Here is a 26,553-nt window from a genome sequence, read left to right as displayed (position 1 = left end):
TGAAATTCTACAAGACCTCCTGAGAACTACTGTGGAAGATGCCATAGAGCCATCTGCTCAAGTGAAAGACAGGGAAGGGATTTCCCCATAGTTCCTTTCAGGTTGCACATGTATGGGTACTGGGCAGGCTCCTGGTGGTACTCTCTGCTGTGGCATCACAGAAGCCCTTGAGCAGGAAGGAAGAGGCCTGTAGGTTAGTCCTACAACAACACATTGTCAGTTTTCAGCTGTGAAATGGTGAAGACTGTGTGGAATGAGTCAAGTCAAGAAGATTTGAGATGTACACAAGGTTTCTGGTGCAGCCACTATCTCACCTTGTCACCTTTAATACTGGTGTTCATCTTTCTGGACTCCTGGAAATATACATGAGTGAATATCTAATTCTGGGTCTCATTTCAGCACAATCTTGTTCTTAATGATGCTTTAATCTAATTTATTAAACGTTGGTTGTTTGAGGACTTGGGTTTTACGGTGCAGATATTTTTATTTTAAGAAAGGATATATTGGGATGTGTGTTTCTGACCCAGATAGAATAACAGGGGTTGACTTTATAATCCTGCCTGAACGAACTAAAAAAAAGGCAACTCTTATCAGACAACAATTTACAAAACATTGGATATCAAGCAATGAAGGACAGTGATTGCCCTGTTCACTGCCTGGAGAAAATTTACAGGACACACACAGACAGGGAGAAGGCAGGTAGAGCCCAGCAGTGTTCTTGATTTGAAGAGACAGAGCTAGAGGTTCAGGGAGGCCAGAGCAGGTAGAATTTGCAGGGAACAGTACTCAGGAGGAGAACACTGCACAGAAACAGATAATTTCAGAGAATGGTTGACAGTCCAACTCAGGTCTACAGCTGGGTATGAATCAGTGCACGCCAGGAAAGAACCGTGTGGAAGGAGTAAAATGGAAACACCTCCAGTGTTCACCCAGGGCAGGGGGTATGGTTTACTAGCCAAAGCAGAAAATCTCATAATGCATAAGGCTTAAGGTTTGAGTGTTTTGAAGGATTTTGTCTTAGTTGGGAAACTAACATTGGCCTATGTTAAACACTGATCTGTCTCGTACTTAAAAGCAAGACCCTGAGAGGCTCAAACTGTTTCCAAGTATCTTTTTTTTCCCTTTTTTATTTTTTAATTATGAAAGTATAACCCAGTTACAGGAGACTTGTTTCCAAGTTTCTTAACTGTGTTCCAGAATGAAGCTCAAGAATATTTATGGAGAAACAAATATTTTTAACACCTAGAAATGTGAAATTCATAATTCATAATATTCAATAATATCACCAGGCAAGCAAAGCAACAAGAACATAGAACCCAAAAATGAGGAGAAAAATCAATCAAAACGGACTCAGACATGACATAGATGGTAGACCTAATAGACAAGAACGTTAAAGTCCTATATTCCCTATGTTCAAAAGTCATCAAGGCATGGAAGACATTTAAAAAGACGAAAACTGAACTTCTAAATGAAAACTAGAATGTGTAAGATGAAAAATATACTAGATGGGATTAATGGAAGATAAATACTGCAGAAGGAAAGATTGGTGAACTTGAACAAATAGCAATAGAGATTACTAAAAATGAAGTGGAGAGAAAAGAGAATTAAAACAATGGAAAACCGAGCTGTGAAACAGCTTCAAGCCTCTGGCCCCTGTAGCGTGCACTGCTTCCCTAGTGACTGGTGGGGTTCTGTCCTGCAGCAAGCTCCTGAAGAAGGCCAGGCTTCTCTCATTCCTGGCTTCTGCAGTGTACAGTGTTCCCACACTCTGTTGCCAGCATATTCTCCCAGTCCTCCCTCGGTAGTTTTATAGTGGAGCATCCCTAGGGAGACATGACTCTGTGACTGGTCCCTGGGAGGTAGATTTCTATCAACTTTTACTTGTGTGTACCATGGTGACTAGGCTTCCTAGGTGGCACTGGTGGTAATGAACCCGCTTGCCTGTGCAGGAGACGTTTCTTCAATCATCCCTGGGCCAGGAAAGTCCCCTGGGGAAGAGGACATGGCAACCCACTGCTGTATTCTTGCCTGGGAAATTTCATGAACAGAGGAGCCTGGTGGGCTATAGTCCATAGTGTAACAAAGAGTCAGGCACGACTGAAATGATTTAGCTCACAGGCACTCATGCACCATGGAGAAGAGTTGGTCATCAGTGCTCTAAAACCACACCTTCTTCACCAAGGTCTGGATTTCAGTCACAGGGCTGGGATGACTCTTCTTGGGAGCTCTATTTCAGCCCTAGGGATTGTTGGTTGCTCCTAAGGACTGTTAAGGCTTCCCAGGTATCTTGGTGGTAAAAAACCTACCTGCCAATGCAGAAGAGATACAGGAGACATGGGTTTGATCCCTGGGTCAGGAAGATCATCTGGAGTAGAAAATGGTGACCCACTTCAGTATTCTTGCCTGGGAAATCCCAAGGACAGAGGAGCCCGGTGGGCTACAGTCCATGGGGTTACAAAGAGTTGGATATTACTGAGCAACTGAGCATATACACACACATACAGTGACTGCTATTTCTATTTAGACTTTTTTTTTACTTCTTGTTTGCCAACACCTCATTACTCCACTCGCCTGTTTTAGCTCATTATTCTTTATATTAAACTTTCCTGTTTAAAAATATCTCTGTCCTCATTTGACCTTGACTAATATCCTTTCCAAATCATTCTGTGAGACCACCATTGCCCTGATATTTAAAGCCAAATAAAGATATTATAAGAAAAGAAAACTAAAGTTAATATCCCTCATGAACATAGGTGGGCTTCCTACATGGTGCTGTGGTAAAGAATCCACCTGCCAATGCAGGAGACCTGGGTTTGATCCCTGGGTTGGGAAAATCCCCTGGTGAAGGGAATGGCACCCCACTCCAGTATTCTTGCCTGGAGAATCCCATGGATAGAGAAGCCTGGCCAGCTATAGTCCACAGGGTAGCAAAGAGTCAGACACAACTGAACGACTGAACACACACCCACACATGCATGAACACAGATGCAAAAATTATAAATAAAATTAAAAAAAATTAAGCACAATATGTAAAAAATGTGATACATATGTCTAGTAGTGCTTCTCCTAGGAATGCAAGGGTGGTTCAACCTTAAAAAAATCAATATAATTCAATGTGCTAAGTAAAAATGAAAAATCATGTGATAATCTTAATAAACAAAGAAAAGAAAATTGACTAAATCTACCATCTACTCCAGATAAGTGCTTTCAGCAAGCTGGAAATAGAAACAAAATTCTTCTATGCTGAAACCATAGAGGCATTTATGACAAATCTGATAAAGGGCATCTATGAGAAATCTACAGCTAACATCATACTTAATTATGAAAACTGAATGACTTCCCACTTGAGATCACTAACAAGACAAGGATGTCTACCCTCACCAGTTCTACACAACATTGTACCAGAAAATGTGGCCAATGGACTCAGGCCAAGAAAAAGAAATGAAAGACATCTACATGGGAAAAAACATAGTAAAATTATCTTTATGTTCAGATGGTATGATAGTCGATGTGGTAAATGAGGTGGAGGGTACTGAAAAGCTACTGGAGCTAACAATTGAGTTGGGCAAATTTGCAGGATACAAGATCAATATAAAAGTTAACTGTATTTCTGTATATCAGTACTAGCAAAGAATATCCAGAAGTTGCAATTAAAAATGCCACTTACAATAGCATCAGTACATGAAGTACTCAGGGATAAATCTGACAAAAGATATGAAAGACCTATTCTCTAAAAATTGTAAAACATTGCTGAGAGCAATTAAAGAAGATCCACATAAATGAGGAGATACACCATCTTTATGAGTTGGAAGATTCAATATTGTTAAGATGTCTATCTACCTGATTGATTTATTAAGTGAAATGCCCAACAAAATTCCAGCAAATTCCTTTGTAGAAATCAACAAACTGATTTAAAATTTACATAGGAATGCAAAGAACCTAGAATAACCAGAACAATGTTAAAAATATCATTTTGCCTTCTCCAGGGGATCTTCCCTACCCAGGGATAGAACCCAGGTCTCCCACATTGCAGGCGAATTCTTTATCAGCTGAACCACCATTACGAAAACCTAAATTACTTTCTTTCAAGAATGATTTCAAAAGGGCACAGGAAACTTTTTAGCATGTTAGATATACTCATTACCTTCATTGTAGTGATGGTTTCACATGTGTAAATTCACATATGTGCATATATATCAAAACTGATCATTTTATACACTTAAATATATATAAGTTTTTGTATGTCAAATAAAACCTTACTAAATCTACTTTTAGTCAGAAAGATGTAACGTAAGAAGTCTTTACTAAGAACTGTTTATGAGGCAGAGCAATTTCTAAAGATAGAACTTAGACCCTGGGACATATGTGTGGAGATAAGTAGAAATTGGAGACAGCTATTTCAGTCTCTCTGAATTATGCCCTTCTATGGCAAATATCAATGTGGTTGGTCCTTCTCTACCACCATAATCTCTAGACTTTTCCTTCTCATCTCCTCAATTGCACTCATGAAAGAAAAAATGTTTCTGGAAAGGTTTATGATGTATGAAAGTTGTGAATAATTGTCTTCTTCACGGGGACAGAGGTCTGTGTTTGTTCTTGAAAACTCACTGTGTGCACATTTTGGCTATTTTCAACACAGACCACTTTAGAGGTTGACTCCAGGAGGAGAAAGCATGAATGAATGGGTCATAAACAGGCTTCATTGGAGGCCCCAAGCTAACTTATTTTCTTTTTCTTCCTTTAAATCTAAATCCCTCCATCCTTTGGTACCTCCCTTCCTCTCTTTATTCATTTCTTTTGTCCTTTTCATTTATTTCATTTTTCTCTTACTGTGGCTTTATCATCTTTTTCTATCTAAATCCTGAGAAACTGTTGACATATTGGGGAATGAGGTGGTCCACAGGTGGATAACTGTTTTTTAAGTATTTCATACAAAAATATACTTTGTTCATGGATAGATCTTCTCATCCATAGCAAATTCAGTACTGCAAATGCTTTTAGGTTGATAAACTAAAGATAACTACTCAAGCAATGAGAATGGAAGATGTTTTCTCTGCATCAAAAGACAACAGTTAATAACGGGCATTTGAGTTTTCAAGGTTCAGATTTTTACTCTTCATATTTGGTTTAAAAGAAAAACTAATCCCATCTAAAATCTTTTCTAAGTCTTTTCTTTTGCTTAGATTAAGAAGAGAAAATCACTTTACTAAGAACTCATCAGAAAGGGAATACTTAATATAGCCTGAACAGTTCTAGGAGATCTGAACTTGAAATTAACTTAAAATTCCATTACAGTATTAATATTTAGTATCTATGTATGGCTATACTGCCTAGAGCTTCCTAATCATCTGAGTTATGCCCTTTCATCACTGTTAAAATTCCATTTATTCATTGTCAGGTTCTAAGAATCTTGTTTAGTGACTGATGTTTCAATTTACTGACAGTACTCAGATGAAAAAAAAGAAACCTTAGCCTGCTGGGCTGTTTCTCAATAGGAGCATGGACTCTACTTCTATAGTTTAAGAAGCTATATTTTTATGTCCATGCCACAGCTGTGCTAGGGCTTAAGATAAGAATTTAGCAACAAGCTGACTCACCAGAGAGATTTTACGGTAGACACCGACTTGTAAAGACGGGACGCTCTGGTAAAATTAAATAGTAAATGGATGTTTAGCATTCCTGGTGCTCCTGCTATGGAGCCCTACGCTTCATTCGGTGTTAAGGACAGAGGGAGTTGGAAATTATCTGAGACCCTGAGCAGTTCTGTGATGATGAAAGACACCATCAATAACATTATTCATGAAAAAATATGAAAGGCCATCTATCTCTCTTAAGGCTCATTTGGCGCGCTTTTAATGAATGACGGATGAACTGCAGAGGCTTTGTTGTGGAGGGGCTGTGCCCTGAGAGAGTTGGAATGGCTGCTGCTCCTCTGACACTTCTCCAAACATTTTCCCAGTCTTTCCCCATTACGGATTTTCCCACAGATGGTCTTCAGACTCTCATTTCCTTTTTTTCTCCCTAGGCATTTAGGAAATTGTATTTCTCTCATGCCTCTCTCTGCTAAATCCTTTATTTCCATACCCTTCCCCCTCTCATCCAAGTTATTTGAGGTTAATGATGGTTTTCTAAGGTTAAATAAATCCAAGTAACTATTGCTCAGGCTAAAAGTTTAGTTCACATGCCCTTTTATGTAACCTGCCTCAGTCTAACCTTTCAAATGGTTTAGCTGCTTACTCTCCCTTCCTGGTCATTCCTGCTTGCTTTCCTTTTTTTCTTTCCTCTGTAATACATCTACTCCGTTCTCCTGAATTTTGCCTCACTCAGCCATATCTCCTCCTTTCCTCTCCATTTCCAATCAGTCTTGTTTGACTTCCTCCTCCAATTTACTGTTTGTTTGTATGGATGTGCGCTTAGTTGCTTAGTCATGTCCGACTCTTTGCGATCCCATGGGCTGTAGCCCACCAAGCTCCTCTGTCCATGGAATTTTCCAGGGAAGAATACTGGAATGGGTAGTCATTTCCTTCTCCAGGGGATCTTTCCAACCCAGAGATCTAGAGAACCCTCGTCTTTTGCGTCTCCTGCATTGGCAGGCAGATTCTTCACCACTAGCACCACTTGGGAAGTAGCTCATATTCTCTGTTTACTTTCAGAAAAATAGAAATATGCAAGGTAGAGTCTTCCCTGCGATAGTCAAGAATTCTGCAGCATCAAGTCATTGTTGAAGGAGGAGATTAAGTTTTAAAATATTTACTTATTTACTTTTGCTTTTTTATTTATCTGGCTGTGGTGGGTCTTGGTTGCAGCAGGTGGGATCTTTCACTGTGGCGCTCAGGCTACAGAGTCCATGGGCTCGGTAGTTGTGACACACGGGCTTAGTTGCCCAACATGGCATGTGGGATCTAGTTCCTCAAACCAGCAATTGAACTCATGTCCCCTGCATTGCAAGGCAAATTTTTAATGAGTGGACCACCAGAGAAGTCCCAAGGGAGGAGATTCTAAAGACAGAAAGTCTTACTTGGAGAGATGAGCACAGTGGCTGATGGGTCAAAAGTGTAAGCTGGAATAGCACATGTGAGTAAGAAAGAGGAAAGGCAAAGTCAGGGGAGGATATCAAAGTGTATCAAACAGTTGAGATTGAAAGAAAGGATCTGGGAACAGGATGCACACTCAACAGAAATGAATATTAAGAAAAAACCTGGTTCACATCAGCTCCTAGGGAGGTTAGTCTTGGAAGCTAAGGTAATCTCATGGACCAAGTGCAGGCATGGCAATCTGGCTTTCAGTCACTTTGGGTTTTCAGGACTACTTAGTTCAGTGAAAGTGAAAATCGCTCAGTCGTGTCCCACTCTTTGTGACCCCATGGACTATACAGTCCATGGAATTGTCCAGGCCAGAGTACTGTAGTGGGTAGTCTTTCCCTTCTCCAGGAGATCTTCCAAACCTCGGGATCAAACCAAGGTCTTTGACATTGCAGGCGGATTCTTTACCAGCTGAGCCAAAAGGGAAGCCCATGAACCACAAGGGAAGCCACAAGGGAAGCTTAGAATGACTCGCCTGCTCCCGGAGGCAGGATCTACAATCTCACTAGGGGTCTGTGGAGCCAATGGGCCCAGGTCTCAGAGTCTCTGGTTTCCCTTCCATGGCTCAAATTCTGATGGGTGGTGGGAGGCCAATACAGTGAGATAAAAGAAAACAGAGCTTAAAGGTGGGCATTTGGCAGCCTTTGTTGTTGTTTAGTTGCTAAGTCATATCCAATTCTTTAGGATCCCATGGGCTCCTCTCTCCATGAGATTTCCTTGGCAAGATTAGTGGAGTGGGTTGCCATTTTCCTTCTCCAGGAGATCTTTCCTATTCAGGGAACGAACCCGGGTCTCCTGCACTGTGGGCAGATTCTTTAGCATACTGAGCCACCTGGGAAGCCCTTTCCATCAAGAAATCAAACCTCGACTCTGTGAAGCCAACTGAGGAAAGTCAGACTTAGCGGGGGAAAGGAATCAAGGAAATACTGAGATTAGATGTTTCTAGAAGTTAGCACTGAACTTTAGAACTCAGCTTTTTTGGTCTTTATTACTCTGTGTGTGTATTCTTTTGTTCTTTATAGGAAAAGGAGCCAACTGTTGGCACACATAGCTTTCCTTGTTCAGTATATTACTGTAAATACATGTACACATATGCGTGCATTCTTGTGAGTGTGCTCATTTTTGTGTGGGCAGGCGGAAACATCATATCTGCTGTGCTGTGCATGCCCTAGTAAAGAACAGCTGCTTTTCAGAGCTTCCTTTTTGGTCCAGTCATGGTGATGGATTTCTGTGATTCTCCTTTAGGGAAACATTTGGCCCTGACTCCCTGCTCCACTGGGGTCTGTAAAGTGCTATAGTTTTTCTTGTCGTCCGTCCAGGTTCACCGTCTCACCCCTTGGTGTCTAGGTCCTCGTATTCTAGTGCGAAAGTCAAAGCAAGCTCCTGGCAGAGCAGGGTGAGACTGTCCTAAACAAAACAAAGCCACAGCATGGCAGAAGTTTTGTTTCCTGTGTTGTACCCGTCCATTAACACTCCTCACTGGATCTTCACGCTTCTCACCAGTATTCTCATTCCTTTTCTTCTTCTCTCTCCCTTCATCTCCACCCTCTCCCCCAACTCAGCGTGCACCCCTTCCTAGATTAGTGCTGTCCAATCTGATCTCTGCTAGGTAGTCCTGGGGAGCTCTTAGGGTTGGCACACCACCCCCTGCACTGTGAGGATACTAACCGATTTAACATTTTCCTTTCTGGGTTAGTGTTTGCATAACTATAGATGCAGTCAGTGATTAGCCTTAATGAAAGGCTGATTCAAAGATGGACCTTGTAAAAAAATCTGGTGCTGTGATTTGTTTCATGTATTGGGGTTGGAGAGAGTAGATATTTGAGACACACAGACTTTCCAGACTTTATGCTTTTCCAGCATAAAGGCTCAGTGGTCCGTTGAAATCAACCCAGCAGATATTTACTTGCCTGACCAAGTAGAAGATTATGCTGCTTTTGAATAATACAGGACCTGCTGCCCTCATCAGATGAATCAGTACTGATGCTCAGAAACCTGTCGGGGTATCTCCTTGCAGGATAAATCGATACAGAAAGATCCCAGAATGAAGCCATGTATGCCAAAGAGTTCAACTTTCTTTCATGGGAAAGCCATTCTAGGTTGTGATCATTATGGGGTATTAACTTGCTTTATGGTGTATGCTGGGATATTTTTCATTCTCCTTGCCAGAGTAGGCAGCTGTCTTTACCAATAAATCTTGCAGAGTTTGCCACTTTTCAGTAGTTGTCTGGTTCAAAGCAGAACTGTTCTTCTAACCTCAGGAAAAATAGTCAAAATCTCTGCTCTTTCTTAAATATTCTTAGAGGGAGGCATGTTAAAAATTGTATTTAGTATCCCACGCCTCATATTCTTGTGGTGAAAATGTCCCTCCTAAGAGCTAACTCAACTCTTTTTTTTGGCCACAGTTTCAGCCATTTTCTAAGCATGGCTAAAGTGAGAGTCTAGACTGAAATCTCCCCCCCACCTCCCCCCCCCAGAGCTTGAGGGAAACCAGTATGTCTGCAGAGACTTGAGCAGAATAACCAAGCATCCTTAGAACCTTTCTAGTTCAGCCATCTGTCTGTCTGGATAACTCTGCCTTGTGATCCTTTGGTACTCTGGATCTCCTCATTTGTGACTTCTGAAAAGAGACAGACAGGAGTGAAGATGCTCAGTATTCCTTTTGGCTTTTCTGGCTACTGTAGAATTGAGGATATCTTGGTGGCTCAGATGTTTACCATCTGAGAAGGGAGAAGGGAATGGCTCCCCACTCCAGTATTCTTGCCTGGAGAATTCCATGGACAGAGGAGCCTGGTGGGCTATAGTCCATGGGGTTGCAAAGAATTGGACAGGGCTGAGTGACTAAGCACACTTTACTTACTTAAAAAAAAATTAATGTATTTATTTTAATTGGAGGATAATTACTTTACAATATTGTGATGGTTTTTGCCATTGTTCAACATGAATTGTCCACAGGTATACATGTGTGCCCACCCATCCTGAACCCCCCCCAACCTCCCTCCCACCCTATCCCTCTGGTTGTCCCAGAGCACCACCTTTGGGTGGCCTGCTTCATGCATTGAACTTGCACTGGTCATCTATTTTACATATGGTAATGTACATGTTTCAGTGCTATTCTCTCAAATCATCCCACCCTCGCCTTCCCCCACTGAGTCCAAAATTCTGTTCTTTACATCTGTGTCTACTTTGCTGCCCTGCCTGTAGGATCATCAGTACCATCTTCCTAAATCCCAAATATATGTGTTAACGAAGCAGTGCGGGTAATCCACAGGGATCTGGGATTACTGAGTGGGTCTGCTGAGTGATGGGGTAGGATCGGGCATCTTTCTCTGTTGCACATGGAGGGAACTGTGCTGGGAGACACATGAAAGTGGCTCAGCTGGGCCACCAGGCGAGGACCCCAGGCCTCAGCACTGCTTTTCCTGTGATCGCCTCCTCCACCCCATTCCCCAGTCTGCCCTGTGCTGGGAGAGCCGAATTCAGGGGCTGTGCGGAGGAGGTGGCCTGCCCTGGCTGCCAGCATAGAAAAGCTGATTAGCTTTTAAGAGCAGACCTCCACCAGACAGGCAGGAGTCTAAAGAGTAAATAGAGGTGCTGGCCCTGGAATTTTTTTTTAAAGGCCCCAGAGGAGTTTGTTCCCTGGCGTTTGAATTTCTATAGAAAAGCTCTGTGAAACTCTAAATTAAACCAAGTTGACCCCTTTCACAGCCCAGAGTTATTTACAGTTCACAGGTCTTCGGAGAGTTCTAGTTTGCATGCAGTTGAAAATACATCCCGGTTGGCAGAGATGGCCTACTGTGGTGCTATTTGCATCACACTACCTTGCTTCCCTTTGGTGTGGGCGAGAGCTCTGAAATGGAAGCCAGAAGATGTGGTCTCCCTGTAAACAGGCCTTTGTTTTTCAGCAAAGGAAAGGCGCCGCTGGTAGGAATGTCCCCAAAAGAGCCAGCAACTAGAGAGCAAATAACCAAGTTCTCTCTGTAATTAATGCATTCCTCAGAATAACAATCCAGGAGTAGGAAGGAAACCACGTGACACCCATCCCCCCCAGGGACTGATTTGCTCTACAGTTTAACAATCTGATCAGTCAAGAAGCCTGGCCCTGATGGCAGCACCCAGTTCCCCATTTTACTGTGTGCTGGAAGAGTAATTCAGTTAAAGAACACTCAGGGCCTGTGATCTGGTTTGTGTCAAACTCAAATCAACTGCTCGGTCACGTTTGTTGATTAGTGCCTTGAACTTAGCCCTGGCCCTCATGGGTCTGAAACCATGGTGAGATTTAGTACCACAGCAAGTCCTGGACGGTGGTGGCAGAGGATGAGATGATTAGATAGCATCACTGACTCAATGGACGTGAATCTGAGCAAACTCTGGGAGATAGTGGAGAGGAGATAGGCAGGGAAGCCTGGCATGCTGCAGTCCATGGGGTCACAGAGAGACGACTTAGTGACTGAACAATAACAACATCTTATACATTTTGATTTTGTTTTGTCGTGATTTATGAAATAAAAGAGAGTACCTTGCCAAGAGACAAGCCTGAATTTAGTCACAGCTTTTGAAAACTGGATTTCATGGTCAAAGTGCAACAACAAGAGTTACAGTCTAGAATCTGGGGGAAGTGGAGAGTAGAAGGCTTGATAGAAAAAGAATGAGTCGATCTTATACTTCACTCCTTTCTCCTTTATCTGCAGTTTGGCTTAAAACACATCACTCTCCCTTTTCTAGATCAGAAAGCATGTGAGCTATGGATATTGGTAGTGACGGCCATGACTGTTAGTGTTGGGAGTGACTAGGGCAGGAAGGAGGGCCAGCAGGTGAGACGGAAGCAGGAGAGATAGACGGGCTGCAGGCTGAACAGTTTCTCCCCTGTGGACAGAAACTCCATAAGAGCAGAAACTGTAAAAGTAGGATGAGGAGGGAGGCCGGGCCCTGCCCAGATAAGAGATGAAAGACCACTGCATTCCTCATTCTCAAAGTCAAGGAGACCTCCCCGACTCCATGCGCACAAAAAGGTTCCTTGGAGGTTGAAGAGGGAGAAGGTGTCATCTCATAGTGAGTGATGCCAACCTACCCACAGCAAGTCCTCTTTGCTGGAATCCATCTGGGCTAAAAGGTGCACGTGCACACATGGGAAGACTGAGATAAATCAAATACTGACTCAGAACCAGACAGAGCAAGATAATTTGGTTAAATGAAACCCAGAAGAATTGCCCCATGAAAGTGATTCAAACTACCATGCCTGTGGGACTCTCTCTGAGCCCGTCCATGTGTCTATCCACGGGTACTTTACTCTTTTTCCTCCTAACAAACACTTTGTTTCACTACTTTTTGTCTTTGTGGGAATTCTTTTCTGCAACGCCAAAGAGCCGAGTCTTCTAATGGCTCCGGTTCAACACTCCTCCTGCCACTATCTAACCTCCGTCTCTGGCTGGGAACCGAAGTCCTGCTTCAAGCTGCTTCAGGCTGAGGCCACCTGAGGTCAAGATGACTGCAGAAGAGAGAGGAGCCATCAATTAGGTCTTTAAATTGTTTATAGTGCCCTTGAAAATAGAACAAACACATGAAAAAGTCATGAAACCACATTCATGCAGAAGAATATGTCCTAAGGACTTGATTCATGTCAGGCACTCAAACAACATTCTTGAAGCACCAGAATGAATGGATAGAATCAAAGATGGATGGATGGCTAGAAAGCCAAGTGCTTCAGGAGATGGGACAATCATCATGGAAGTATTCTGTTGGAATGAAATTCATTGTCCATCTGCTGCCAGCAAGAAAACCATGGGCCATATTTCTTAGTGGCATGCCTAATTTTGAACAAATGCAAGTATTACATGACTAGGTTAGGCAGTATATGATGACTAATCCCCTTTATTCCTATGCATTAAAGTTATCTTTTTGTAAGCTCTAGGCAGAAATTTAGCATGTGATATAGAAATTAAATGATCAACTGTGGAATTTAGAGTGCCAGTTTTCTACAAGTTTAAGGAGAACAAGATAGGTTGGCAATAGAGAAAGCAGTGACCAAGAGGATGGGAACTGAGCCATAAAGATGGGAGGAAAAAGTAAGTCTCATGACATGTTTAACATTTAGGCTGGAGATCCCACGCATGGGAGTCCACGGTGTTCTGGGTCTGTGTGTGGGAGCCGCCATGCAGGGAGCCGCCACGCAATCTTTGAAGATCCAGCTCAGATGTTGTTTTCTCTGGGAAACTTTCCTGACTCTCTAGTCATTCCTTTCTCTGCAATCCCCAGGGCTTTGTGCTGCCTTGCAATTATTTTTCTCCTTTTGCAAGAGCAAGAAGCTAGCATATGTTAGTAGTCAATCAATGCTTGTTCACTGTAGGCCAGGAACTGTGCTAGTTTCTTTCAAACAAAGCATCTTATGCAATCCTTGAAGCAGCCAATTTATTCTCGGCATACATATGAGGACCTTGGGCTAAATGTGATATGTGTGGTAACAGGGAAGGCTTCAAACCAGAGACCTCCAGACAAAAGGTTCACTGCTCTTTCCTCCATAGCAACTCCATTCTCTCGAGCAGTGCTTTATAATAGGATTAGAATTTTAGCCACATGTGAAGTTTAAACATTTTTGGTAGCCTCACTAAAAAAATCAAACAGGGGAAATTACACCTCTGTAATAATATTTTCATTTTAGAGTAGCTTTAGATTTAGAAAAAAGTTGTGAATATAGATAGAGATTCCTGTATACCCTATACCCAGTTTCCCCAGCACTAGCATCTCACATGAATGTGGTGTATTCATGACAATGAATAAATCCATACTGATGTTTTATTATTAAGGAATATCCATGCTTTATTCCATGCTGACTCATTAGAAAAGATCCCGATGCTGAAAAAGATTGGAGACAGGAGGAGAAGGGAACAACAGAGGGTGAAATGGTTGGATGGCATCACTGACTCAATGGACATGAGTTTGAGCAAGGTCTGGGAGATGGTGAAGGACAGGGAAGCCTCGCGTGCTATAGTCCGTGGAGTCGCAAAAAGTCAGACACAACTGAGTAACTGAACAGCAATGTGTTATTCAGATTTCCTTTTTTTACCTAGCATCCTTTTTCTGTTCCAGCATCCTGTCCAGGATATTCATCACATCTTCTTAACTTCCTTGGACATGACAGTTTCTTAGACTTTCTTTGCTTTGATGATTTTAACAGTTTTAAGGATATTGGCAGAAAGTTCCTGAATTGGAGTTTGTTTGATTTTCTCTCATGATTATATAGGTATTGTGATATAATGATCTATATATATATATATATATATATATATATTTGATCTTTGTCCCATTTCAGAGCTCCTAAAACCCTTGGAATATCCCAAGTGATAAGAGTGATAGAGGTATCTTGTTTATTCATAACAAACCCCTTTGTACCTCACCTGAGTTTCTGTTTATGAGGTGACTCTGAGAAAGCACCTAAGTTTGGGGACTGTTTACCAGGGGAACCAACCATGTGATTGGTAAGTTGGAATTTCAGCCCCAACCCCTGACCTCTAAGGAGGGGAGGAGCTGGAGGTTGATCTCCAATGGTCAATGATTTACTCATGCCTTATAATGAGCCTCCATAAAACCCAAAGGGAGTGGTTCAAAGAGCTTTGAGGCTGGTGCAGCCACACTCATCCACTTGACCTAGATTCCATGAGGACTGAAAAATCTGACTGTTCAGTCCTGTCCTTTGGTATATTTTGTAAAAATTAGTAATCTAATAAGTAAAATTGTTTATTCTTTATTTTTATTCCAAGAGGGTACTTGGAATCTCAGATCTACAGCGGGTTTGTCAGAAGTACAAGTAACGATGGGGACTTGTGACTGGTGTCTGAAGGGGGTGGGGAGGGTTCAGTCTGATTAAACTTGCCCTTCATCTGTGGGGTGTGATGCCGTCTGCAGGTAGATAGAATTGAAATCTGCATGACTTACCATGGATAATGTCAGACTTGCTTGTGTGTGCTCTCTGAGTTCCGCAGTTGTGTCTGACTCTTGACACTCTGTGACCCCATGGACTGTAGCCCGCCAGGCTCCTCTGTCCATGGGATTTCCCAGGCAAGGTTACTGGAGTGAGTTGCTATTTCCTCCTCCAGAAAATCTTACCAGTCCAGGAACTGAACCTGTCTCTCTTGTGTCTCCTGCATTGGAAGGTAGATTCTTCACTGCTGTACCACTTGGGAAGCCCTAACCTTGCTCGCCAGTCAGGTTTATTCACTGTGAAGTTACTCCCCCAGCTCTGCATATTGTACACTCTTTGGAAGAAAGGCTTAAGGGGTGTGGAAGTTACATTCAGTTTCCTTGAAGCTAGAGTATTTACATAAACCATTTGGAATTCCATGTGAGAGATTTATCAATTCTCCTTCATTTCTTTATTTATTGAAAATAAATAAAAGTATCATTTATTTATAGCAGTATAAATTTATGACTATTTAAAAAATTAGATATACATTTTGTTTAACCCCATAGATAAAAATTATCATTTCATTGATAATCAATATGAAACATTTATAAGATATTTTTCATTTTGTTTTCATAAAAAGTCTTCAAAATCTGGCATGTAATTTACACTTATATTACATCAAATTTGGATGTTAAATTTTCATCAGAAATACTTGATCTAGATTTAGATTTCATAAAATTTTCAGTTGAAAAATTAGATTCACACACTCAAGTATCTAAATATACCTAAAAGTTTTCCAGTTATTAAAGAAGGTGCCAAAAAATCCTTTTCCTTTAATAATTGCATCTGCTTGACAAAATTCACCCATTTTTTTTAAAGAAGAATTAATTTGACATAGTTTTAAAACTATATCCAAGTTAATTAAATTCACTACCTCTTCAGTCAACTCAGTATTATCACCATCAAATTTCATTTGCATAAAATGAAAAGCATCTTAAAATTTATTACAATTAGCAAAGCATTATTCAATTTTTCTTTTAGCTTTGGCAGCAATTAACCTAACACTGTTGGTTGTAGTCAAAATCTTTGCTAAACCGATTCATATTAGAAATAATTGCAAATAAGTATTATTGAATTTTATTATGAAAAGCTTCTATTCGACCATAAATCCCCATACTGTATTGCTAGGTCATGAAGTAATTTTACTTTCTTTGGAGCATCACATTTAGCTCATTGATATGCAGTGTCATATCAGTGAGAAAACATAAATCACACTGTTATTTTTTGTGGCATGCAGCATACTGTCATTTTTTGTCTTTGATTTTTGAATATTTGGCAAGCATATATTCTTTTGTTTTGTTTCATATTTCTTTTGTTTCAAGAGAATCTTGAACTACAATTAACTTTATAGTAAATCTTTGTAAAACTCTCCCAGGAGTTAACCAATGAGCATTTGCAAAGGATAAAGATCATTAAATTGTTTTCTGTTTCTTTTAACAGTTTCAGAAAGGGATGATTTTCATTTGTTATGCACAGAATGATTTTCAGAACTCTATCCATCATGCTTTAAGTGTAGTCTGCCTCAGAAAGCTGATCACGGGTACTTTCAATATGTAACATGTATTAATATAAAACAAAAATAAGACACTAGTCTCTTGTTTTAAAATTACAGTTAAGTCCAGGTTGTTTGACCTAGTATAGCTAGAATGATGTCATAGTAGGAGCTATGTTTCTTGTCCACCTAAAATTATTTGATAATTAAAAGAAGATTAAAAAACCTATGCCATGAATTGGATTTTTTTAGGCTGGGAATTAACAACAGTTTTTGGTAATTTTGGAAGTCCTTGGAGATAAAATACAACCAAAATATTAATCAGGCAGTGACATATCATAATAAATAATAACTTGCAATTAAAAAAAATTTGAATCAATTAATCTTTAATATTGTTAGTAAGATCTTGAATTCTGTGTGGAGTCATTTGGTTGAACTGAAGATCTTTTACTTTCTGTAAAACATTTTTTAAAACTTTTCATCATAGATTTTTTATGTTTATTGAAGTATAGTTGATTTACAATGTTGTGTTAATTTCTGCTGCATAGCAGAGTGATTCAGTTATGCATATATACGTATATAAATTCTTTTTTCAATTTTTTCTATATGATTTATTACAGGATATTGAATGTAGTTCCTTGTGCTATACAGGAAGACATTGTTGTTTATCTATCCTATATATGATAGTTTCAGTTCAGTTCAGTTGCTCAGTTGTGTCCTACTCTTTGCAACCTCATGGACTGCAACATGCCAGGCTTCCCTGTTCATTGCCAAATCCAGGAGCTTGCTCAAACTCATGTCCATTGAGTTGGTGATGCCATCCAACCATCTCATCCTCTGTCATCCCCTTCTCCTCCTACGTTCATTCTTTCCCAGCATCAGGGTCTCTTCCAATGAGTCAGTTCTTCACATCAGGTTGCCAGAATATTGGAGTTTCAGCTTCAGCATCAGTCCTTCCAAGGAATATTCAGAACTGATTTCCTTTAGGATGGACTGGTTGGATCTCCTTGCAGTCCAAGGGACTCTCAAGAGTCTTCTCCAGCACCACAGTTCAAAAGCATCAATTCTTTGGCGCTCTGCTTTTTTTTTCTGAGTGCTAATGGTGGCTCAGAGGGTAAAGCATCTGCCTGCAATGCAGGAGACCAGGGTTCAATCCCTGGGTTGGGAAGATCCCCTGGAGAAGGAAATGGCAACCCACTCCAGTACTCTTGCCTGGAAAATCCTATGGACGGAGAAGCCTGGTAGGTTATAGTCCATGGGGTTGCAAACAGTTGGACATGACTGAACGGCTTCACTTTCACTTTTTCAGCTTTTTTATAGTCCAACTCTCACATCCATACATGACTACTGGAAAAACCATAGCTTTGACTAGATTGACCTTTGTCAGCAAAGTAATGTCTCTGCTTTTTAATATGCTCTCTAGGTTGGTCATAACTTTTCTTCCAAGGAGCACGCGCGTCTTTTAATTTCATGACTGCAGTCACCATCTGCAGTGATTTTGGCGCCCAAAAAAATAAAGTCTGTCACTGTTTCCATTGTTTCCCCATCTATTTGCAATGAAGTGATGGGAGCAGATGCCATGATCTTAGTTTTCTGAATATTGAGTTTAAAGCCAATGTTTTCACGCAACCCCATGAAGTATACAGCCTATGGAATCTCCAAGCCAGGATACTGGAATGGGTACCTTTTCCTTTCTCCAGGGGATCTTCCCAACCCAGGGATCAAACCCAGGTCTCCTGCATTGCAGGCGGATTCTTTACCAGCTGAGCCACAAGGGAAGCCCAAGAATACTGGAGTGGGCAGCCTATCCCTTCTCCAGCGGATCTTCCTGACCCAGGAATCTAACCCGGGTCTCCTGCATTGCAGGTAGATTCTTTACAAATTGAGCTATGAGGGAAGCCCATTTAATAGTTTGCATTTGCTAATACTGATTTTTTTTCTCATGATTTTCTAATAAAATGTTAATGGTAAGTAATTTATTTTACTATATCTTCATTTACAAATGGTGTTCTATTTTGTATGAGGATCCAAACTGATATATAGCTAGTCACATTTACAAACTCAGATGCTGTTGAAAAATCATTTAAAACTTTATTGAACATTGAATCTGATGTCAGTAAACTAATTTCACTGTATACTTTTTGACAGTTTTAATTTTTAAAATCAAATTCATAATGAAAAGTTTACTGAAAATGCTCTTAATTTTGTCTACTTAATTGTGTACAATTTTATAATATAGCAAAGAAGCAGGTTTTTCATTTTGCTCTGCTATAGCAAACTGTAATTGTCATTCTTTGTGAAAACTCTGACGTATTCTTCCAGTTTCTCTTTTTCCTTCCTACTATTATGGCCACAACACTAGCTCCTAACTTACAGTTGATTTTGTATGAGTAGTATGTCTTCACTTTAAAATTGAAAACAATTTCCACACTTATTTTCTGTACTAGAAATGTGGTTTAATTTTATTATGTTTTTTAAAGAATTATTTTAATTTACTTATCAAATGGACTTCCATCACTGTAACTTCTGCTGTCTATAGAAAATATTCAAATAAACATACGGTAGTGCTACATCAGTGCACAGAAAAAAAATCATTCAAACCGAATCACTCCATTGAAACCTAGGAGACTGTTCATGACATTGACATTGGTCATTAACTTGTATGGTCAAAATGATGCATGAGCCAGAAACACGCACTATCATACAATAATTTTATCTTAGAAAGTGCCGTGGTTAAAGTAAAATGTAATTTGCTAAGACTATAGTGTTTAATGGAAAGAGTTTATACTGCTTTAATTTTTTATTTTTAATTAATTAAATATTAAATGAAAATAAAGATTCAGTTCTTCAGTCACACTTACCATAGGTTCAATTGCCACCTGTGCCTGGTAACTGCCATACTGACAGAGTAGTTCTGAAAACTACAGTCTAAATGGACTTTTACTCCAAGGTCAAGGTTTAAAGAGAAGAAAGCCCTTAATCCCTTAACTGGAGCTGAAAAAATGACTCGAGATAATTTATAGAAGCTTTCTGCCTCAATAACTTTTGTGTAGTTTTGTAACAAGGGAAAAAAGTAAGAGAAAAACAGAAAAAGACAACGAGTTGAGAAGCAGGTATCCATAAAGCTATGAATGGTACTTCATAGATGATAGCTCATGGGAGGTAAATTTCTTTGTCTTCGTGCCAGAACTCATCCTAAAGCAAGAGAGCAGATATACATCTTAGGATTTTAGGTTGTAAAAGAGAAATATGACTTGCCTGGTGAATGGATGATGATGAAAGGGAAAAAGATTTGGACCTACTTTTCAGAAGGACCTTGTAAAGAAGAGTGCCCGTCAATGAAGGTGTGCGCTGCCTCAACTAGGTCCAGGATCTCTCACTGGACATGTTCAGATAGTGATTGAGTACAGAATCTGAGGCCTTCCAGCATCCAGTGAAAAAATAGGTTTGGAGGAGCCAGAAAGTTTGCTCCAATCTTTGGATTTTGTGACTCAGAATCAGAGAGGCATTAAATGGCCTTTTTTTCTCCTCTTAAATTAGGAAGCCACCAGGTGTTACAACTTATCTGTATACTTTTTTTTCAGTCTGTGAAGTGGGTGGTACTTTTGTATTTCCTCCCAGATCCTAACCAGCAGAACTGTTCTGGCCATATAGATAAGCCCAATCCTTTGACAGTTTCTCTACTGACACATACATGACTCACTTTGCCCCTATTTATGGACTTCCTTCCTTCTTTCTTTCAGTGAAGATTGAAGTAGCTCACAGTAAAAGCAACATATTTAGGCACTTTAGAAAACAGGGTCTAACAAAGGAGTGTATTAGGTTACAATAGTCCCTATGTCCAAAGAGAAGAATCCAGCTCCCTTGTGTCTTTTTTAATAAGATTGATTGGTGACTTGAGCCAGAGGTGTTTAAATTTAAATCAACAGTTTCTTAATGACAAGAATGAGATGATCTTACTTTTAAAACATAGTTGCAGATTAAATTATCTGAACACTGTAAGAACTCACCCATCCTTGAAGCTCTATTTCTAAATATAAACAAATAGCCAGAGTCAAAACAGAGGAAAACAGCATGACAAATTTCAAATTAATTTTTCCCAAATGCACAGTGTTTTCACATATTTAATGGATTTAATGCAGAGCCACTTTAAGCAAGAATTTGCTTTATTAGAAAACCACATCAAATCTGACCCAAAATAATTAAAATTGTTTACTGCTACCATGTGAGTAATGTTAGATGTATTTAATTCATTGATTTACTCTAAGGGTCTTGAGCTAGTATTTTAAAAATAACATTTCAAAGTGGTGTTTTACATTTAGAATTCACTCCCCTTTTATCTTTACATAATCAATAAAATGAGGATGTTGGGCTAGATAACCTCTGATGCAGTGCTGTTTATAATTAATAATTTTCAATATTTCTTCTAAGCTTGTCTCTCTCACGGAAGGTCTACCTTATTTCCTATCCTAGGGAAGTCTTGCTGTGCTTTCCCACCCCCTGCTACCCTTCAGCCTTCACCTATAATCTATAATGGTCCCCCTGGCCATTCTTTGTAGTGACCATTACATACATGTAGTTAACTCATCTCTGTGGCAGAGATAGAAACTGCAGACACACAAAGACAAAAGACAAGACACAGCCCCAGAGTAGTTGAGTCCCCAGAAGGAGAGATGAATATCAGAACCAGTGAGTGGTTAAAACTGACAGTAAAACGCTCGGTTATGTCTGCCTTTCTCCAGGTTGTTCCAGCGGGCGGTTTCTACAGAGATCGCTGAATGTCTGGCTAAGAATTCTCTTCGCTGAGCTTTGGTACCCACCTGATTCTTCCCAAGATCCTCATTCCTTCATTTGCTCTTTACCCTCATAAAACTGCTACTAACTTAACCAAGTTAAACTGCTACTAATCCAAGACATTTTGCCATCCAAGAATTTCTGCCTTTGCTCTACATTTCTGAAAACCTTAAATGTCCTTTACTGTCATAATGCTGTATTTCAAGGTTTTATTCTTAAGCCAAAGAGGCAGGTGGGTTAAGAATAAAATCGGTGGTTCCCCTATTCAGATTTCTCAATTTGCTTTTTTTTTCTACTCATTTCGATGGAACATGACCCTTTGCTAATTAAAACTCCATAGTGGTTTCTTTTTTGGATTCTCATGCAAATTTATCAATTTTTTTAGGCTATCGTGCAGGTTGATAAGTTTGAGGGCAGGTCCCGAGAGTTTACATAATCAATAAAATGTGAAAGAGTGAAATGTGTTTTCTTTATGTAGACTCAGAGTTTGAAAATGATCAAATCAGAATGAATTAATTAAGTAGAGAAAGAAGCAATGCACAGACCAGGTAAGATATAATCAATAGAAAAAACAGATCTTAAATTAGATTGGGGTACATTGGAGTAGGCAATGGCACCCCACTCCAATACTCTTGCCTGGAAAATTCCATGGACGGAGGAGCCTGGTGGGCTGCAGTCCATGGGGTCGCTAAGAGTCGGACACGACTGAGCGACTTCACTTTCGCTTTTCACTGTCATGTGCTGGAGAAGGAAATGGCAGCCCACTCCAGTGTTCTTGCCTGGAGAATCCCAGGATGGGGAAGCCTGGTGGGCTGCCGTCTATGGAGTCGCACAGAGTCGGACACGACTGAAGCGACTTAGCAGCAGCAACACATTGGAGTAAGTTTCTAGGGCAGGGTTCTTGTATGCATGGATGTTAGGGAGGCAGAGAAGGAGAAATTTAGGTGAACTATATAAGAACCAACTCATTTAGTTTTTATTCAACAAATATGCCCTGAGGTTTTTTTTTTTTTAATTTTTATTTATTTTATTTATTTGGCTCTGCTGGGTCTCCATTGCTACATGGGCTTTTCTCTAGTTGCGGCAAGACGGGGCTTCTCTATAGTTGTGGTGCGCAGGCTTCTCATTGTGGTGGCTTCTTTTGTTGTGGAGTGCGGGCTCTAGGACACAGGCTCAATAGTAGCGGTACATTGGGTTAGTTGCTCCATGGCATATGGATCTTCCTGGACCAGGGATTGAACCCATGTCCAAGATGACAGACATCAAGTGCCTACAAATAAAGGATGTAATTGCAGAGTTTTTCACTCTGCACATAGAACTTGATTCTGATCATTTGAAAGACAATATACATGTAAAGAAAACAAGCTTTCTCCAAAAGACATGAAAAGGTATCTGTTAGTTTCAAAGTTAACATCAAGATGTCAAAATAAAAGTGCTCAGTTGATATACAAATATATGTATATATATAGATATCATATAATTATTGTACTGAGTTTCGCTATTGTTTCTTGGAAGATACAGTAGTATTTGGGGTAAATTATTGGAATTAAATGACCCTGGCATGAACCTAACTATCTAGCTATGTTGCCTTGAGCATGTTATGTAACCTTTCTGAATCTATTCATTAATCTGAAATTGATGACAACTGACCTCACAATATTGTTCTAAATATTTAAATCATTTATGTAAATTGTCCAGTAGAAAAGTGGTGATAATATAATACACGGATATTTGACAAGATAATCACAGTGCTTTAATCACATGACCACATTTTTCATTAGCAAAAACATTTAAAAGTGACCCTTTCTAAAATTTTGGGCCTGAAATGGATTTTCAGGGAAGAGAAAACTATTAAACCATGGATCTTTATTTAAGAAAATATTTGTACTGATATTCGTACCAAAGATTTTTTAGTAAAACCAAGTCAACAAAATTTTAAATGGCTATTGTTGGTGTGTCAAAGAGCAGTAACAAGCTTTTTTTTCAGACCAAAGAAGTCTAAAATTGGATGGAGGGGCTGAAAGACAAGTAATCTTAAAATAATAATTTTTGATATTTATTTTATGTAGCCTGCATGTCTTTCTTTCCAGCTTCTTTCCCCCACTACCTCTGGAACTGGGGCTGTGAGTGTGTATCAGTAAGGTAGTGCTTCCTAACAAACTACTCCAAACTGACTGATTATAGTAATTATTTCTTTGCACTCATGTGTCTTCTCTCCAATGGGGGTTCTGCTAATAGAGGCTGAGCTCAGCTAGGCAACCCTGCTTCAAGCTGGGTCCAGCTGGACATGAGTTTTTGATGTGGGTTGCACTTACTTTTGCTGCCTGCATATTCATTTTGGGGCACAGAATGTAGAGACATCAGATGTCTTTTTCATGGGACATCTTTTTCATGGCACTTGCAGAGGCATAAAATTATAAGCAGAAATATGTAATTCTGTGAAAGCCTAGACCAACACTGGCATGTTGTTCTTCTGCCCAGAGGAAGGAACAAATTGGCCAAAACAAATTGCATAACCAGATCCAAAGAGGCAAGGAAATATACTCTACTCCTTGAGACTGAGAGACTGTACTCTTACCTGGCAAAGATAACGGATTCTGTCTTAAAGTCCAATGGGAGTTATGTGTAACACAACTATATTAACATCTAATTTTGAAGAATTCTCATTATATAGATCAATAGAAAAAAAGAAGAAATGATAAAAAAGTATTATTGTATCATGAATTTTTCCATGAGAAATTCTAATATAACTTTCAGAGTTTTGAAATATTCCTTTGCTCAGTTGTCAAGCACCGCTGGATAGTATTTTGAACATTTCAAAATAAACTTTCAGTGGAGCTGAAATGTACTAATTTTGAATACTTAGCCATCTGGAGCATTAGATGTTTAATTACAGCTGAAAACTCATGAATGAACAGTATGAGGCAGTTTTTCTTTCCAGTGGATCCCAATTGTCTTTGTCTTTGTTCTCAGGAGAGGAAAAAAAAGAAGATGCCAGTGGTCATATTGTGCTATTTCTTGGGCTTTGTTCTTTTCTTCTCTTTTTGTGTAAGCTCATCTTAGAAACATTGTCAAACCTTTTCAAGATCCCTGTCTCATTTCATAAAACATCAACTATAAATGCAAGTCTATCTGGTACGTAAAATAATAATCACAGGAAAGTATTTTATTTTATTATGTCAACTGCATTTAAGGTCAGTGCCCTCAACACTTAGGAGTTTTTTATTTCTTTGGAAGCGTATTCTTTCCTGTTCAATCTAGTTAACACTTAATAACTAACCAAAATTATAAACATAAAAGAAATGGTTCTGTTTTCAGTATGAGAAGCAAAATGGTCTATAATAATTAAACTAAATAATTCAGAGGCTTAAAAAATTAATCAGATGTGACACTACATTTAAAATTTTGTAGCATTTATAACATTACAGATTTTAGGAATCTCATTTCTCCATTCTCTCCTGAATACACTAAAGGTCAGTAAAAACCAACTTGATAGACACTATTTAATGCCCCTAAGGTATGTGCAATCCTGAGCAAAAAAGTATAGAACTTGTCGACCTAGTTTCAGACCGTTCACTGCCACTGAGGAGTCTGCAGTCTAGTTGAGAAGCAGAGAGACTGGTAAGAAATAGCCAACTGCAAATCTGGCACTATTATTATGTGCTACATTACTCACTTTTAAAGGTAACCTCCTCTTCTCCACCCTATTTTAATTAGATCTATCCTCACCTTCTGTCATTATCTCTCAGCACACTTTGCTTATTCTCTTCAGAACATCTGTTCTAGCTTGTGATTCAATATTTGTATGCTTGCTTATTGCCTGTGACCCCCACTCGATTGGAAGCTCTGATGGCAGGTGCCTGGTCTCGCTGATTCACTGACATTACATCTGGTGGTTAGCGTTAAGGGTGAGCATCCATAAATACTGTGGAGTGGATGACTGAGTGAGTGAGTGCAAGAAAAATAAATAATTATCACTACTTGAGTAAAATTAGAGGATTTTAGTTTGATTTGGTGATTATTTGGAAGGCACATAATTTTCATTTTGTTCTCGTTTAGGAGGTAGTATGTTAGAAGAAAAGGGACAGTGAATGTGAAAGAAATGCATATGACCACCCTTCTCTGCTACCCTAGAGATATGAGTTAACACTTCGAGGAGCAGAGTATGAGGCAATGGCCAACCTAGTCTCAGGCTTCTGGTTCTCAAAGATACGTCTGTGACCAAGTATGTCATTTTAAGAGCATCTCATTACTAACCATGCAATCATAATAGCAGCCACTATCTACAAAGTACTTGCAATGTGCAGCAATCTGTGGTTAACTGTAATCTCTTGTAGAGTGTAATCTCTGAACCGCAGACCCGAGAGGTAGATAATATTACCAAACACTGAGGTGACTAAGGATCAGGAGAGGCGAAAGAGAAGCAAAGCATCTCAGCTGGGAGCAGAACTCGGCCCTCTCTCTCTCTGAGTTCATGCTCTTAGCCATACCTCTCTCAAGGAAAAGAGAAAATCAGCTTAGGGCCTAGTTCTTCTTCTGATCAGTTTCATTTGATTCCTTCTTTCTTGTGCGTGAAAACAATTTTGGTACAGGCCTTTGTACATTCATTCAATGCATCGATGGTTATTGAACTTCTAGGCCCTTTAAGGGGCTTCCCTGATGGCTTGGTCTGTTAAGAATCTGCCTGCCATTCAGGAGACTCAGGTTCGATCCCTCGGTTGCAAAGATTCCCTATAGAAGGAAATGGCAACTCACTCCAGTATCCTTGCCTGGGAAATCCCATTTTCAGAGGAGTCCATGGGGTTACAAGAGTTGGACATGACTTAGTGACTAAACTATCACCACCACCAGGCCCTTTAAGATACAAAAAATTCACTCATTCACCTAGTCACCTTGTTCCTGCACACTCCATTATGTGCTAGGTATAATTCTAGGTGCTTATAATTTGTCAATAAGTTAAAGTGAAAGGGTCCTACTGTCATGAAATTTATATTTTTTATTTTTTTCAGTTTTATTTATTTACTTTACAATATTGTATTGGTTTTGCCTACGTTGACATGAATCTGCCATGGGTGTACATGTGTTCCCCATCCTGAACCCACCTCCCACCTCCTTCCCCATCCCATCCCTCTGGGTCATCCCAGTGCACCAGCCCTGAGCACCCTGTCTCATGCATCGAACCTGGACTGGCGATTCATTTCACATATGATGATAGACATGGTTCA

This window comes from Muntiacus reevesi, chromosome 1 (assembly GCF_963930625.1).
Source record: "Muntiacus reevesi chromosome 1, mMunRee1.1, whole genome shotgun sequence".
NCBI classification, from domain to species: Eukaryota; Metazoa; Chordata; class Mammalia; order Artiodactyla; family Cervidae; genus Muntiacus; species Muntiacus reevesi.
This window is presented reverse-complemented; position numbering follows the sequence as displayed.